The sequence below is a fragment of the Dermacentor variabilis genome, unplaced genomic scaffold (genome assembly GCF_050947875.1).
Source record: "Dermacentor variabilis isolate Ectoservices unplaced genomic scaffold, ASM5094787v1 scaffold_12, whole genome shotgun sequence".
Classification (NCBI taxonomy): Eukaryota; Metazoa; Arthropoda; class Arachnida; order Ixodida; family Ixodidae; genus Dermacentor; species Dermacentor variabilis.
In genome coordinates this window covers 51367147-51384088 of record NW_027460280.1, presented here as the reverse complement: position 1 = coordinate 51384088, position 16942 = coordinate 51367147, and the positions used below count along the sequence as shown (strand labels likewise).

The window sequence follows — 16942 nt, the reverse complement described above, 5'->3', positions numbered from 1 at the left end:
TGTGCAAGCCGGCTCTGCGTCAGTACTTGAGCCGTCGCATCGTGCTCTGAGCGGTACGCTTTTCTTGGCCACTCATCCTGTATGATAATGGTCCGCAAAGCGGAGGCTGACTTCTTTTTTCTAAACTTTGCAATTTCACTCCCTCCCCGCTGACTAATCTTTCTGCTTTCGTTACTTTCTTCTAAAGTAAAACTCCTTCTTCAAGCATTCTTACCAAAAAGACCCTTCAATATATTTTTTTTATTTCTCAAGCGAAGCGCGGAGAGATAGAGAGAGCGGCAAAGCATAAGACATAACCGGGCGAGTTGAAGCGGCGCAACTTCTTTAAAAGACGGAGCCCTAAGCATCGCTAAGTAGGAGCTGACACTGCGCCCGAAACCACCTGATACGAGCCACCTGATATAAGGCAGATTGCTCTGGTCGCGTGGTTTATAGAAGGCGATGGATCGGCGGAGTTCCAGGAAGGCTTTAAATGAAGAAGCCCAAGGGGTCTACTCAGGCGGCCGGAGTTAGGTTAGTGGACGCAACGCGTGCGCTGGGTGCATAGAGGGCGAAGAAAAATGTGAACCAGCCCAGTGTTGCACTGTTCGTGTGTGCAGACTGTGCGCGAGAAATCCGTATCCTTCTGCTCGTTATCCGCGCCTTTTTATCGTCGAAGATAACATCTCGCGCGAAACCGTGTACCCGCTCGCGAAGTACCCAGTCGCCACCGAGATAAGCGCGGTCGCAGAATCCTTTGTCGGAGTGCCCGGCGCCACTCTACAGGCCAGTGCCTTGGTCTCTCAGGACGTACTGAACATCCGTTGCACGGCACGCCTGACACTGCTTCCTGGAACTCTTGTAACGCGTATCTGAAAATCTTCTTTTACAGGCTTTGCAAGCAGTCCTATAGGCGGTGATGAAATGTCTCCGAGAAAAGAAAGGAAGGCACTGCGCAAGAAAGAAGCAAGGAACAACGTCTTAAGAAAGGACAGGCCGTTTGTCACCTCGCCACGTCTTTCGTAGGCCACAGGGAGAAGTGAAACTTCAAGACACACGGGGGAAAAAAAAAACTAATAAGGGGCGTCATTGCGGATGATAACGATATGGGATCCTCCCGGACGCACGACGTTGTGCAAGTCTTGACCGTGAACCCTGACCAATTTATGACTTTCTCCTGCCTATCTGATCCGATTTATTTTCGTGTCCCCGCAAAAGGATCACGAGAAAGAGCAACCGGTGTCGGTCTCTTGCAAGCACCCAGAATGATAAGCTCGCGTGGCACCACGTCGGGGCGAAAGTGATGGCGCTGTGGCCTTCTTCTTGCTGTACGGGGGCGAGGACCAGTTTCTGTGCGTTTCAGTGGAAAAGGCAGATTTACGTGGAAACGACGCACCTACATCACTCTTCTCCTCGAATGAGCGTTGCTTCGTCGTATTCAAGCACCCGGCTTCGGGACACAGCCGATGCCGAGCAGACAGCCGCTAACTGTTCAGTGCCGCGTAATTTTAAACAGTCCGGATAGGGTTAACAGCATGCAGAAGCGACAAGGAAAATGGGTTGCCCGGGCAGGCTGCCGTTCTTGAGCGGGTATACGCTTGCGCGTAGCCACACCGGCAAGCCCGTTGTACACATCCGCCTCGTGGCACACCCGCGCAAAGCGTGCTGTGCTTCCGTATACGTTCTCCGTTCACTCCATTCGCAATCCGTGCGAATGAACGAATTATGGGGTTTTACGCGCCAAAACCACGAGTGGATTATGACGCAAGCCGTAGCGGGGAGCTCTGGATTAATTTTGACCACCAGGGGATCTTTAACGTGCCCCCTAACGCACGAACACGGGCGTTTGTGCGTTTCGCCCCCATAGGAATGCGGCCGCCGCGGCGCGGAGTCGATCCCGCGACCTCTTGCTTAGCAGCGCAACACCACAGGCGCTAGGGGCCACCGCGGCGGGTGCTATCCGTGCGACGTGAAGCCAACATGTGGCAGCTTTGCGTTCCTAAAGCCGCTACGCTCACAATGCTATCATTTCTTTTTGGTCGTTGCAACGCTGTGCTCACTGATTGCCTGAACGACCGATTTATTTGAAAGAAATGAAACTCTTAGGGCTTGCTGCCCTCTTCTAAACTTGAGAGTTTAGAGCGACGAAAGTGATGAAATTAGACAGATATGACGGTAATGACGTGCTCTATAAGAAATGTGACACGCCTTAAAAGGTTAGTTGCCATCACAAGCCGGAGGGCTCAACAGCACCTCCTAGCTGCCTTTCCATCGCTCTTTCCTCAGCTCTCTCCCTTTGACGAGTTAGCCATTAAACGTTGAACAATGAACAATGTTGCTATTTCACTCAACTTCACTAAAGTTCTAGGCTATATAACCCTGAAATTGAAGGCTATTAATTAGCTTTGAATTTTCAATTCTTTTTTGCAACAAAACGGCAGTAATGTGGGATACGATAAGGAATATTTGGCGATCAGGCATCGAAGCAAATGTTGCGGCATGGGCACTTTCTATCAAGCGCCATATCATTCAGAAACTGTAAACCTTATTCAATTTTTCAGATTCAGATTTGTTGCAAATAATACAAATAATGAAAATTTGTGCACGATACAGAAGGAGGTCCCAAAACTTAAACATCGTGGGGGAGATATATCCAAGTAGAGTACTGAGAATAAAACAAATCAAATTAAAAAGAAAAAAAAGCACTGCCCAAGCACTCCGTACAGACGGTTAACCAGCGAGGCTGAAACGTGCGGCCCCGGTGTTTTATCGGAAATTTATCGAGGCCGAAATGAGTGATAGGTTAGGGGATAACTGTGTTTCAAAACCATCAATTACCCTTTCGTCTAAAGAGTTATCCTATCTACGTAAAGATAGGTGAGTCTTGCAAACTGCACATTCGTGACAATTGTTGATGTTGCCCATAATTATATATGTGGTATTCTCACACTCGAAATAAACACTGTTGGAAGTCGGCGCCTGTGCACACCACGTCTGTCTGTGTCCTCGTCCTTTCGTGGGCTATAAGCCTCATCTTGAAATTTAAGATGAGTGTCAACAATGACTCCAGGAAAAGTAACATGAACGGACGAGGTAAGGGGCTGGTTTCTGATGACAAGAAGACATCGTTTTCCTGTTTGGGGAGTGAAAAAGCATGAAAGATAAGTTCAAAATTACGAATGGACTCGCACGCGTTTACAGAGGTTAGCACAGCCCTTACTTTAGTTAGGAAAGGTTCAAATTATCATATTGCGTAATGGCACTACCGTACACGTAATTTCACTTCGCCAGTCGTGGCAGCGCAGGAGGAAGCCGACCGCTACTAGACTGGTTCATTCGAACCGGTGCGCTTTACTTTATTTTATTTTTATTTAGATACACTAAGGGCCCGCAAGGGGCATTACATAAAAGGGGGGGGGGCATAAAGCAGAACATCATTTTCACAAAGGAGCATTGCAAGTGGTTAATTATACAGCACTTTGGTACAGCAAGTCGTAAAACATAGTAACGAGGTAAAGATTCTTACAAAAAATGTACATTCAACAAAGAAACAACAAATTGTGGTTGAGAATAAGTGCTCTAGGACATTTTCTTTTTTTACTGAAAGTACTAGTATTCTAGAAACATTAGCAATGCTGAATGAGATAAAGAAGCCTGTGTTATCGTGGTCATTCTGGAGGGTAACTCATTCCATTCTCTTATTGATAAGGTTAAAGGCGAATTCTTGTACTTTTCCGTCCGGGCGAAAATGGGGTATACTTCGTAGGCATGATCAATGCGATGTCAAGTATGAGGTGGCAGTAAAATATGCGACCGGGCTATTCCCTGGACTATTTGCATTTGCCGGGCTATAGGTGCTTTTCTGTTTTCTTTGTTGTTCCAAGCAGCAACTTCTCCCCCGTGACACCTCCTGACAGTCGCAGTTTCTGACATACTGCGCTTGAATGTTCTTCAAAGTTGTTGGCGCGTCGTCAGATGCCAACAACGCCCACTTTCTGCTCTCCTTTGTGCATAATGATGAAAGCTAGCTTTGCAAAACAAGCAGACCGTGTCGTCGCCGCGCGGCCACGCATGTTGATGTGCATCCCTACACGGTATACGAGAAGCTGCACTTGGCGTGTTTAACGTCGGTTGAGCCTCAGAGAAACGGACGAAGCACAAACTCGGAGCGCTGCACGCAGTCGCAGAACGGAAGGCCTCGTTCGCTGTGCGCGGTACCCAGACGGTAATTTCCAATTCAAGTCGTATCGTTTGATATCAGTAGGCGAAGAGAAAGTCCGGAAAGTTTCTTGATGCAGAAAACGGATGCAGGTGGTGGGAAGCTGCGTCCTCTATGTGGAGGACGACATACGGCGCGGGAACAACGCAGTGAGCAGCAAACGCCGGCAGCGCTAAAACCGACCTTTCGCAAAGTGAAACCAACGTTTTGCTGTTCCTTACCTACGACGACGTTGGAGATTTCTTCGCTAGTAACATAGCCGGCTTTTCCAGCACAGCAGTTATCGAAGAACTCTGAGGCAAAAAGCAAGAAAAAATGGAAGGTGGAGCAAAAATAAAAGTGCGCATCGGACGAGAACAAAGCCCTACGCGAAGAGCGCGACGCTTCCCAGCATCGCACTGCCGTCTCTGCCCGCCGATCAGCATGCTGTTGCTTTATTTAATAATTTGTTTATTATTGTTCTTTTATGTCCACGTTGTGATCGGGGGCCACAGGCTTTACGCCGTGCCATGGCAGCGTTGCCAGGCAGGTTGCGCAGAAAGCAAGAGTGGCACGTAGGCAGACTTTCTTGTATGTTTTATTTTTTTTTGCTCAGTTTATAACAAACCGGTTTGTAGAGACGATGCAACAGACAACTTGCATAGAGCACGTAACAGCCCTACTAAATGCTGCAGATCTCCCTGTGATCAAAGACTCTTGTTGATAGGAGGCAGCGTTACGCGATTCCACAAGGTAGCGTGATCAACTTCAATAATAATCATCATCATCGTCATTATTATTATTATTATTATTATTATTATTATTATTATTATTATTATTATTATTATTATTATTATTATTATTATTATTATTATTATTATTATTATTATTATTATTATTATTATTATTATTGAACCCGTTCTGGAATAGAAGGAGGAACACCGTATGCGTGCAACTGCCGCATGCAGTCACTGGTAGCTGAGAAAGGGCACTGCGAAGAAACGTTAAAAAATGCTAGGTATTGGGCTTCCACAAACTAGAGAAGCGATCACTCTTTCTCCTTTTTTGCGTTCAGCGGAAATCCATTAGAAAACATAGGCCTCGCGATGGCAACTTGTTAAACTTGCTCGCTGGCTTCCGCTTTCGGTATCTGCGCTTCTCTCGTTGTTCTTTTTTTTTTTTCCGGTGTCCAGGTGTCTTCTCGTTTTCGTTTTTAAACACCCCCGCCCGTTAACCTTTTGGCTAAAAGAAAGGGCCGCGCGTCTTTTGGACGTTCCGTTCTGCGTCTCGCGAGGGCGGGAGTTCAGGCATATAATACTATCTATAAACGAAGCCATGCGACCAACAAAAGGAACGTGCATGCAGCTGGAGCGCAGGGGCGATAGAGGCTAGGGAGGCTGCGTGGAACCTCTCGCCGCACTTCGTTCGCTTGTTATTACTGCCAAACACGGGCAAAGTTGTTTGCGAACGCGTGCTTCAGTTTCAGGTGACGCTGTGACAGGCGCCCCTTGGTCAGTATTAATTTGTTCGGCGTGCGGCTTTCACCCGGAGCGCAGACGACACGTGTGGTTGTGTTTCAGCTAGTGTCGCGCGGCCCTCGTGATAACGACGCTTTGCAGCGTCCACGCATAAAGAAATGCAAGCGCGAGCACTGGAACGCGAGTATACAGACTGAAAGCGAACTTAGTTCCCCAGGAATTAAATTACCAGGAAATTGTGGATAAATTTGCCTTCGTGACCATGGTAATGTGCATCAAATTACAGCAGTAAAATGGAGTAGCAGAACGCGCACGCCTCCATTCTCTCCACCTCATGCCGTAGCTAACTCTGCCTGTACTGACGAGCGAACGAGAAAGACGGTGTCATTGATTGGCTTTATAGACAACGAAAGAGCGTCAATTTGCCTAGCAATGCACTACACCGCCTGCTATGTTCTCGCAATCTGCAGGGCTTTGCGTTGCAAAATATGAGTAGTCAGGGATGGGGAGGCCTGGAACGCAGAGTGGTGTTGATAGTTTATTCCGCTGCGGACATTGAATTAAATTGACTTCATTTCCGATTCGTACTTGTGGAGGGGGTGAGAAAAAAATATGCTGCATGAGCAAATTGACGAGCCCATCGATTCCTGCAATGCGGGGCCGCCAGTTGACGAAAAAAAAGCTGAAACAAAGAAAGAAAGAAAGAAAGAAAGAAAGAAAGAAAGAAAGGAAGAGAGAGAGAGAGAGAGAAAGAAAGAAAGAAAGAAAGAAAGAAAGAAAGAAAGAGAAAGCTAGATATTCGCCAGAATGAAACAAATTTAAACACTAGTTTAGATAGCTCTAGAGTTATTAAAGAATACGGCTATGTAAGCAGTCAAAGAGAAATAAGTACAGCGGTAATGAATAAATAAGCAACGGGTACAGAAAAAGAAACAGTAAGATGGTAACACAACAAATAATAAACGGTTATGTGAAAGACCTTGCCAAACAGAAAGTGACGATTGCATTGCATACTGATGGTAGATACTACCTAACAAACTAACATGGCACAACGCCGTAAGGAAACTTATTTCATAGAACGGGATAAGACGTGGCTAAGACACATATGAAATCACATGAATCAGCGTTTTCAGAGAAACTTTACATGCATCGGCATTCATTTCATTAAACTTGTTTAATAGATGTGGTAGTTACCACATCTACTACCTAAACTTTGAGTTGCGTAATTAGTTCGACATTTCGGAAAATGCCAAAGCTCCGAGTGGCCTGTTGTTATACGCGGATATAGTGGTATGAAGATACGCCAGAGATGTTATAAGCTCATGCCTAACGAACAACTCATCTGTGTGAGCGAAAATGCTTTCATTAGATATGACGCGTAATATTTTTGGCAAGGTAGTGGCAGTGGTTGTCGCGCACACAAACTGGCAATCATTTAGGTGTGACAAAAACACGGAATTATACAATAAGGCCTTAACTAAACCTTAATGAGCGGTGTTTGTTTGCATGCATGGCAGCTTATGAGCGTCGATGTCTGCGAATACGTGTTTTCATATACAGGAACAAGAAACCATCTGGATGATGGCACACTCAAGTGACCCCCAATGACTTGTCATCGAAAGCTAGTGGGCCGATTAATTCAGCCACGCTGCACTCGTACATACGGACGAAACCCACGTCGATTGTCCTTTTCTAGCCAAAAGCCTTAGGTTTCAAACAAACAAACAGGCAAACATTCTTTTCTTGCCTCTCCCAATGCGTACGGGAGCCAACTGCGTGTGCGCCTAGCTAACGTGCCTGCCATTTCCGCTTTCTTTCTCTCTGAGCTAGTACTGCCGAAAATATTAACATTGCCGCGACGCTGAGCACGCATTCCATTTTTCGGTGATGTTTTAGTTTAGATAGGGTACCAGTAAGTGAATGCCTCCAGTGAACGTTGTATACAACCCCATCGAGCGAACCGCGTCGCCGCACGCCGCGGTCAACTGAGCGACTGCACAACTCAAAACCAGCGAGGGCCAAAGCCAGCTTCTCTGCAGGAGCTGCACGTGTCACAGTTCTGTGGGAAAAGCTGCACCTACCGCTTGCGGAAAAGCTGTCTGCTAGCCAGCCGAGGATCATTTGCTGAGACATGCAGCGCGCCTTGCAGACGCGTCACTCTCCGCGAGCAAAAAGAAAGCATAAAATAAATCAATAAATAAACAATCCCTAAAAAGGATTCTCCGTCCGCTGCGCTATATGTGGCCCCCTTCTGCGACACAGTGTAGCGTTGTGTCCTTGACCGTACACAACCTAATAGAAGTGATTCCTTTCACGTCCCTCTTTCACTCCCCGTTTGAAGGGCAGCGCTCGCTCATTTTCCTGCCTCCCATCCGGGGTAGGCCGGAAAGAAAGGATTTGCAACCGTCTTCGCGGAGAATTTGCAAATGCGCACATGTGTCGGTAATGCAGTGCGAGCGTAGCCTCCCTGCGCGTAGGCGAATACGACAAATGTCGACTCACCAGAATGGGATTATGGAAAGAAGAACGCGTCGCATGCGAACACTTGCCACGCAGCCTCGACTCCGAGATTGGAATGCGCGCCCTTCGTTCTGGCAGTATTTCTCGCTTGTCTCAGAAAGGGAGATGCACGAGGGGGCTTCCATTATTGTTGTTATTTTTTTTCCAGAAACAGTTTCTTCAGTTCTCAGAAAAGAAGGCAGCAGATGGAGCCGGGCACCTTCTTACGTTGCTAGGAATTTTCCCCTGTGTTTTCCAAAACACTTAACGTGGCCTTAGGATATATGCGTCGTGACTAGCTTTGACAGCTCTGCGCCGTCATGTCAGCGTGGGATTGCATAATGAAGGAATGCAAGTCGCGGTTTTGCGGCCCGAAATTGCGAAGAAAACGCTTGTGACAGCTGTACTACAAGGGTAGTACTATACGCGATTTGTCGGCCAGTTAGCGTCGTTCAACAAGCCGCTTTTTCCAGCCCCAATTACGGAACTATAGATATATTTAGATGTGGCGCGAGCACCATAAGCAATCATTGTTTCTTTAGAAACTTCCGAGAAGCATTCGCGGTGCCGAGGCCGTGTTGTCCCCAAAGCCCCTTGACGCCATTGTGTGTTTCGAGTACAAAAGAGCCTCTAGTTTTAGATTTTTTGTATTAGCAAAAGTTGGCTGAACATCAAACGTGAAGCGGAAATGCTTCGTCCGCAATTCGAACGGTACGCGCCGCTGTTTCTAAGTGGCTACGGCGTTCTGATGCTGAGCGGGAGGTGGTGGGCTCGATACCCGGCCCCGGCGGCCGCATTTCGGTGGAGCCGAAATGAAAAAAAAAAAAAAAAGAAAGAACACTCTCGTGTACTTATATTTAGATGCACGTTAAATAACCTGTACACATCCCTCTGCCGACCTCTGCTGGAATATGCCGCTGTCGTTTAGAACAGTATACTTGCCGGTCTTTGTTTGACAAATATCGAATGGACAGAGTTTAGCGGAAATTTGTTTCTATAACATCGATATCGGTGCTCCAGGCAGGTCGGCCGTGAACAACAGCCGCGCTGTCAGTCCTCGCTTGGTCTAGAAGACCTGGACTCAAGACCCACGAAACCTGACTTCTTAACTTCCTTATTCGAGCTTGTAAATGGTCTCATTGATTGTACAGAAATGTTAGCGTTAGTATAAGAATTCCACAAAAGATAACTAGCGTGTCTAGCCACTTTCATGTACCTACTTCTGGCACCTCAAGGAAACCTTTGGCCAGGATTCTGCAGGCCTATATTATACAGCGAGCATTCACACGAAATTGACATGTTGCACAGACATTTGCCCATTTTCCAAGCAGCACTCGAACCCATTTCATGATTTATTTCCAGAAATGTCAATGTTCTTTTTGTATGTTATGTGGTGGACCGTTGGTGTATGGCATGTGTACTATTTGTTCTTGTTTGTTTGTGAGTATGTGTCCGCTTTGTTCGATGTGTCGGTTACCATGTGCTTGATGTCGAGACTTCCTGAAATCTCAATCTATGTCTTTTTCTTTTTGCATGCCATATGTGCTATGCTTTGTAAAGTTATGTTATGTAAAGCTATGTTATGCTATGTTGTGTTATACCGGTGTCACACGTACACTTCTGATCGCGATCGGGGCCGATCCGGATCGGATTTCTTGATCGCGATCAACAGTGGTCGCTGTTACACGGTCCAACGATCCGGATCGGGTTAATATCGTCTGCTGATCGTCAGCAACTCTCACAACTGCATAATGTATTAGCTACGCATTGCTTTCGGCCTATAGTACGGCAATGCCCACGCATAGCCGAGGTAGAGTTGCTGGATATGCTACCAAGGTCTCCCTCTGGGAGCCATATACAGTAACTCTAAGCCGAGGGAGCTAGTGACGCCACCTTGTGGTGCTGCGTTCAACCGTGATACCAGGACTGCCACCGAGGACACGGCCGACTGAAACCAGACTCCAGCGCAGGCACCGCTCGTGCAGCCGAACTCTCTGCTCTGTATAGAGTGTTTCTCAAAGTGTACTTGCTCGCACCTGTGAACGACGTGGGCCTAGCCGGCCCCGCTTCGCGTTTGCGAGCAAGGGTGTAGTATGTGGCGTTTAAAGGAAGGAAATTGAAAAGTGCAGCGCCACAACTGTATCGCGCTGTGAGGACACTTCAATAGCATTGGACAGGGCAGGGCTGAGGGGAATAAAAGAAGAGAAGAAGGAGGAGGCCTCCCCAGTCGAGCGGCAAGGTCGGAAGACCTGAGCAAAGATGGGTGTACTCATGCTGCCAGGCGTCGTTCGCTGCTGATCGAAGCTGCTCAGTTTCGCATTTCTGGTCGAAATATTCATCGCGCTCCTCGGTGCTCATCGGCCGCGTCGCGAACGCGCGGCGCGCGCACCGCGACGCACGTTCGCTTCGTATAGAGGTTCGTATAGAGCTTCGTATAGAGGCAAGATTAGTGGGTAGGGAGTAGTGGCCAAGTGGGTAGGGTGGAAGTGGATAGCAGGCTTGGGTCTACTCGGCAAGACAGCCAGCACCCGCAAATTAAACGCGAGAGGGGGGGGGGGGAGAGAAGAGGCAAATACAGCTTGCCTTTAAGGAAGGAGAGTGGTAAGCCGAGACAGGGCTGTGGCGACATCTACGAGGCCCTATAACATCGCATAGGGTCATGGCTAGTGCTACCGTTATCAAATGTGAAGCCAAGCGCAAGGACAGGAGTGTGCGTTGAAGGGACACTACTGAAGAGCACTGAAACATTATAATCATAAAGCATCCTTGGAAGTATCCTTTCAATACCCCATTTTCATGCATTAGGCGGGAGAGGGTTAATTATTACTAAAGAAAGTGATGTGCATACTTTTTTTTTATAACTTCACGCCCGAACATCAGCACTGGCAGTGTGACGTCACTGATTTCAAAGTATCCTGCTCGTGTCACAGTGAGCCGTTTTCGCGCAGCAAAAGTTCCCTAAAGAAACAATTAATGAAATCCAGGTGAACGCTGACAAAGTGCATGACGTCACCACGCGCCATGGCGCGGAAACCGTGGGGCGAAGTCGCCACCCACGTTTCGTTTTCTGTGCCTTCTCGGGAATGCAACGCTTCTTGTCACGCTGGAGTGGCCTTTTTACTACTGTAGAATAGTAGCTTGCTAAACAGCTTTAAGTTAATGTCTATTGTTAGTGTTCTTTACAAATCGCATCCTCTGGGGGAAAAGGAGAATCGTAACGTGCGCCCTGATCGCCACCCGTGCCCCTCCTTGAAATCTGCGGCCATTCTGCCTTCGCGCGTCGCGCGCGTCGCAGCTCAAAGAGCAAGGATAAAATTAATTTGTTATCTGAAAGGCATTGACGCGTGATGCGGCATTTCCTGGTTATTTATTCAAATGAAAATAAAAGAAAGCGATTTAGTTACCTTATTGTGCTGCATCTACTATTCCCGTGCAATCCCGTTTTGCTAATGATTTACAATTTGTGATCTTGTTGTCGGTCACCGGTAACTCTGACGTAGCTGCCTCGAATTGTTGTGCCTGAAAATTGAATTATTTTTATTGTTCGAGTGCGCCTGAGGGGTCCGGAGCGGCGTTAGGCAAAGTCACATGCCTTTAGTCCCTGGGGCCCCTGGACAGTCTTGTAAATTTCCGAATAAACTAACATTCATTCATTCATTCATTCATTCATTCATTCATTCATTCATTCATTCATTCATTCATTCATTCATTCATTATATTGGTGACGGCTACTCTTTTGAGTGGTAATAAAAAAGTTATCAGATAAAAAGAAAGTTCAAAGATTAGGAAAATTAATATAGGCAAAAGGCAATTTGCGGACGATGTGTTTCTGCTGTTGCACTCATGAGGGATACAGGTTCTTAGTTCAGGAAAGTTGCGTTTGCGGGAGCGACACTAGTGAAGAACTTCGAAGAACCTCAGCGAAAGTTTGTGTTTCCTGAACTTTGGGACTGCATAATTCACACGTCAGCGAAGATAAATATAACGCATATATATATATATATATTTTCTAAATTCATTTTTTATGTGATGACACTTATGCAGAAGGCCTTTGGTTGCGCTGGGTGCAGTCCATTCTTAACTACATCCATTTAAAAATCCGAGGACACTTAAGCAGTTCCTATGAATTGTGAATGCGAAAGGATCCACTTGAACACCGCTTAGCGGTCCTTCGAGCTTTGCGCTGCGAGTAATGTACCATAGATGTGCGTGCTGCCCGAGCCAGCACGCAGAAGCAGCCTGCGGGGCCACCGCCGCATGCCACCGACGTCCTGTGCGACTAGAGACCGAGGAATCGCGTCACGTGACTTCCTTGCCGACGCCAACCCGTCTCGCCCCGCGGCGTCGCGTCGCCGTATCTGCTCCGTCGAGGAGTGCTGGTGACGTGGCGTCGCGCCGATGCCCGCTCCACTCACGCAACACATGGCATCCTAGCGCGGCAGTAGGTGTTCGTCCGCTCTGCTCCGTCGAGGCGCGCTCGTGGCGTGACGTCGCAGCGGCCCAATGGGAATTTGGGTGCCGTTTCGCTGCATACAGAATCCGACGGCTTTTTCGCTCAATGGACCATTTGATGCTTTCGCATCAAAAACAAAAGATATGCCGGAAACAGGACTCAAACCCTGGTTGGTGCGATTGAATCGAAGTTACACACGCCTCTCGCATGCAATCGTCAAAGGCCCGCCTGTGTTGCTTCGGGGCTAGGACGTTGCGCTGCTACGCACGAGGTCGCGGGATCAAATCCCGGCCACGACGGCCCCATTTCGATATGGCCGAAATACAAAAATGCCCGAGCATTGGGGGCACGTTAAAGAAGCCCTGGTGGTCAGAATTATTCGATAGTCGCCCAATATGGCGTGCCTAATAATCAGAGCGTGGTTTCGGCACGTAAAACATCAGAATTTAATTTTTAATCGTAAAGCTCACGCTCGTCTTGCATCTTCGGCCGGAAGAAGACCAAGTCGGGAACGAAACCAACACGACAGCAATGATCATCTTGAAACAATCCTAAATACTTTTAGCCCGTTCCCTCTTTCTCGATTAGCCAGTGGTGTCCCATAAGGCAGCTGGAGGTTACCACGACTAGGTGGAGCTCTCACGTTCCACCAGTAGAGTTTCATTTGCATAAGTCTAATCTCTACAAAAGTACAAAAACACAACATCGAGCAATGCGCCTGCAGGCATTGTAAACACAGTCGATTATTCCGGAACTATAAGCGCGTACCTTGCTGTAAAAAGCAGTTGTTAAGAGGCGCCCGTGGGAGCCGATGGGATTGCATGTTTATGCAGAAAAAATATCGCTGAATTGACTAATCACGCAGAGGGAAACTTAAGCATTCACATGAAGCATTACAAGCCGAGTCGATCATTATACCCACATGGTATTTATTTGACAATACGGTGTTCTCGGTATCGAGTGCGGGCTTACAACTGTAAGTATGTATTTCTGTATATCAAGGAGGTTGACACCCGTTGGTCGTTGTACTCCAATATTTGGTGATATAATGGTTTATGCAGTGTTCACACTTGCTGTTGTACGTCATGCCAGTTACTATAGTACAACAAGAGGCTTCTCTTTTGTCTTTCTTTCTTTTTCTCTTTCTTTCTTTCTTTCTTTCTTTCTTTCTTTCTTCCCGTTTCTTTTCTTTTTCTTTTTTCTTTCCTTTTTGAGCGAGTATTCAACAGGACCAGAAGCTCATGTAAATCGGTAGAGCAATAAGTTTCCAAACACCGAGCCAGCATTTCAGTTTTTCGCAACAGCGTAGCGCCGTATAAAGCAAAGCAGCGATCGACGTGCGCAAGTTGACGTGAGAGGTGATGGAGAGAGCCAAGCACAAAAGTAACGAGCATTGCTAACGTTCATGATAATGTGCGAAGTACATGTATAGATCGTAATTTCCTTTTCCCAAGCCTCAAGAAAATAAGATCTCGCCCATGCAGTTCCCCGTGCATACGCCCGATTTCGCGTGAAGAGCTGGAAAGGCCAGGCGCGACTTCGGATTCCATACACTCTTTAACAATCGCCGTCTCCTCGCCACCGTAATTTACATGAAGCGCATTACACAAGGGTATCCGGCTGAATGCACGACTACACGACGAATGTCAGTGCCGGGTCATGCTTTCACGATACGCTGTTCACGGTTGATGAATAAGCGGCGTTTTCGCCCTTTGGCTTCTGTGCATCACGCGTCAGCTACAACAGGAACTAGTCATACGATGTACGCAATTGTGTGCAGAATGGACATCGCTCGTCAAGAAAATCACTGATCGAAAGAACTACGAATTGTCACCTAATAGTTCTAAGGTATTCGCATGGAAAAAAATCCCCTTGTCTCCTGTAGGAATGTTTCGATCGCACGAAATCGAAGAAAAAGGGACGCCGACAAAAGTTGACACGTGGTAAGCCAACGTGTCCGCGTTCCTTTTTCGGTACACAAGGTAAGGCGCCACAAAAAAGTACTATCGCTATAACGTTCCTCGTCAAATCCTAAGTGAGCAACTGCTAACGATGAAAATTGCCGTATACCCTAAGACGCGTGGTTTCCGATTTTTTCCCCTTTGTTTGTTTTGCGAAGCACAAAAAAAAATATTCGATGTCATCATCATCAAGATCCCCATCTCTGGATGTGACACAAGACAAGAAGCGGCGTAAGGGAGCAGATAAACTACTTTTTGGTGTTTGGAGAGGAAAAACAGCAGAGGAGGGTTGTACCTATATACTTGCTCAATGCTCGCAATGTTTTCATGTTTAAGTAAGCGCACGCTTTCAAAGAAGACGAAAAGAAAGGTACGGGAAAGGTACTTCGTCTTCCTTCAAAGTGTGGGCTTACTTAAACATGCAAACGGGGGAACCAACTACCCCGACGACGCGTTCTTTTAAACTGGCACTGTCATCTACGTTTACCCCGTGCAACTCCGAAGAGAGTGGGCCCATATTCACAAAAACCGTTTGTCTGCGAAAATGGTTCCGAAGAACGGGTGCTGACCATAGGATAGCGGTTACTGACAACGAGTATGACTTCTCAGGCATGAGGGCTTTGCCGACGTGAAATGATGCAAATGGAAACGACATGCCGCAGGTCGTGTACTATCGGAGTTGTCATACACAGGGAGTGATTCCGCGTCTGGTTAACGCTCAACTAACGCGAGCGAGTACCATGTAAGCATTTCCCTTTAGTGGCTCACCCTCAAGCAACACGTCATTAGCGTGCGCACGAGACAAGCAAAGCAGGCGAAGTGGCGAAGCAGATGAACGCCGTACCTTTTGGGTGACAGTGACGGGCCGCGTCGGCTCGTCGGCCAAGGGGTCGAGTCGCGGGGTCGGAGGGGGCAAGTACACGATGTGTCGGGCAAGGCGTCTGGGTCCGGGCCCGGGTCAGGATGCTGTGGCCTGGCGAGCGGACCCGGGCCCCTTCTTATAGAGGCCCAGCGGTCCCTGTACGCCGGGGAGGGGCCGACGGCCGCTTTCGCTTCCCGCCCCATCGCCCCGAGCGACGGCGCACGCGCAGACGCGCGCCGCGGCAACCCGCGCTTCTTCCGCGCGCGCGCTTTTGCGACACTCGTGGTCTCTTGCTCCGAGCGCGAACGATTCGAGTGAACGTCGGGGCGGCAGTCCGACAGGAGTGACCGCACCTGAATGAGCCTTGGGTTTGTACACGGAAGGAAAATGTCGTGAATGTGTGTTGCGCGCCCATTTCGGGCAGCGCTGTCAATTCCCAAAATACGGCGCGCGAACGAAATTATAGCGCGCGATCGTTAGCGTGCAGCGTTAGTTAGCCTCAAGGTAGAGTAATGCGTTAAGTGCAAAAGTACTCAAACTGTTACGAAAATCAAAAGCGTAAAGAACATAGTGCTGTTACTCAGTGGCAAACGCTTTCTGATGTGCAGAATGTAAAAGAAACAATAATGTAAATTTTGCGATAAGCGCACTATTCCCCTTCATGGTGTCCGTTAAACTCCGTGAGATAACTTAGGTGTGAATATTTATTTTTTTTTCTTGCGAAAACAAGCGACCTCTGAATACCACTTCCAGCAGACGGCTTATTTCCTCCAAAGTGCCGCGATTAAATTAAGATGAGATTCTTTGAAGAGAAGAAGTTGTTTGAGGACGTAAGCAATTTCATGAATAAAGTTAAGAATGATTAGCGATGGAGAAAATCCACATCGCTTACAAATAGGTAAATGCATATTTGCCCAAAGTCAGCCGCTTGAATCGAAGCCAACAGGGGAACAGCCCGCGCAAACGAAGTCGAAATAAGCGGCATGGTGTCTCTAAGGTAGTCCAAACTAATCTAAAGTTTTCCAACAAAATTTAATATCTAGTTTATGCGATTAAACATGTTCCATGCAGTTGAAATATTGATGCATATCGCGGTAAATGACTCGTTTTGCTAAAAAAAAAGAAGAACAAGAAAAAAACATGTAAAGTAACATGGCTAGAAACTTGTCGTCAGTGATCACATGGCGTCTTCGAAATTAAAATTGTGGGTTTTACGCGCAAAAGTCACGATATGGTTATCAGCATGCCCCCGTAGGTGCACGGGGAACTCCACATAGATTCTGACCACCTGGGGGTTTTCTTTTTAACGTGCACCTAAATCTAAGCACACGAGCGCTTTTGCATTTCACCCCCACAGAAATACGGCCTCCGCGGCCGGGTATCGAACACGCAACCTTGTGCTCAGCAAAGCAACACGATAGCCATTGAACTATAGCGGGCGGGTGCACACGGCGTCTTGCGATGTTACCGACGATGGCAAAAGAATTTGGGCTGGTTTCCGGGTTTCTAGTG

General features: G+C 47.4%; 1 protein-coding gene across 1 annotated transcript in view; it reads right to left on the bottom strand.

Annotated features, from left to right (window-relative positions):
• The window catches only part of ImpL2 (Ecdysone-inducible gene L2), a 122373-nt gene extending 106839 nt beyond the window's left edge, over positions 1 to 15534 (bottom strand). Inside the window, exon 1 of the mRNA XM_075677026.1 lies at positions 15413 to 15534. The gene's annotated coding sequence lies outside the window, so the exon portion shown is untranslated. The remainder of the gene's footprint in view (positions 1 to 15412) is intronic.
• Between the last annotated feature and the right edge of the window lie 1408 nt (positions 15535 to 16942).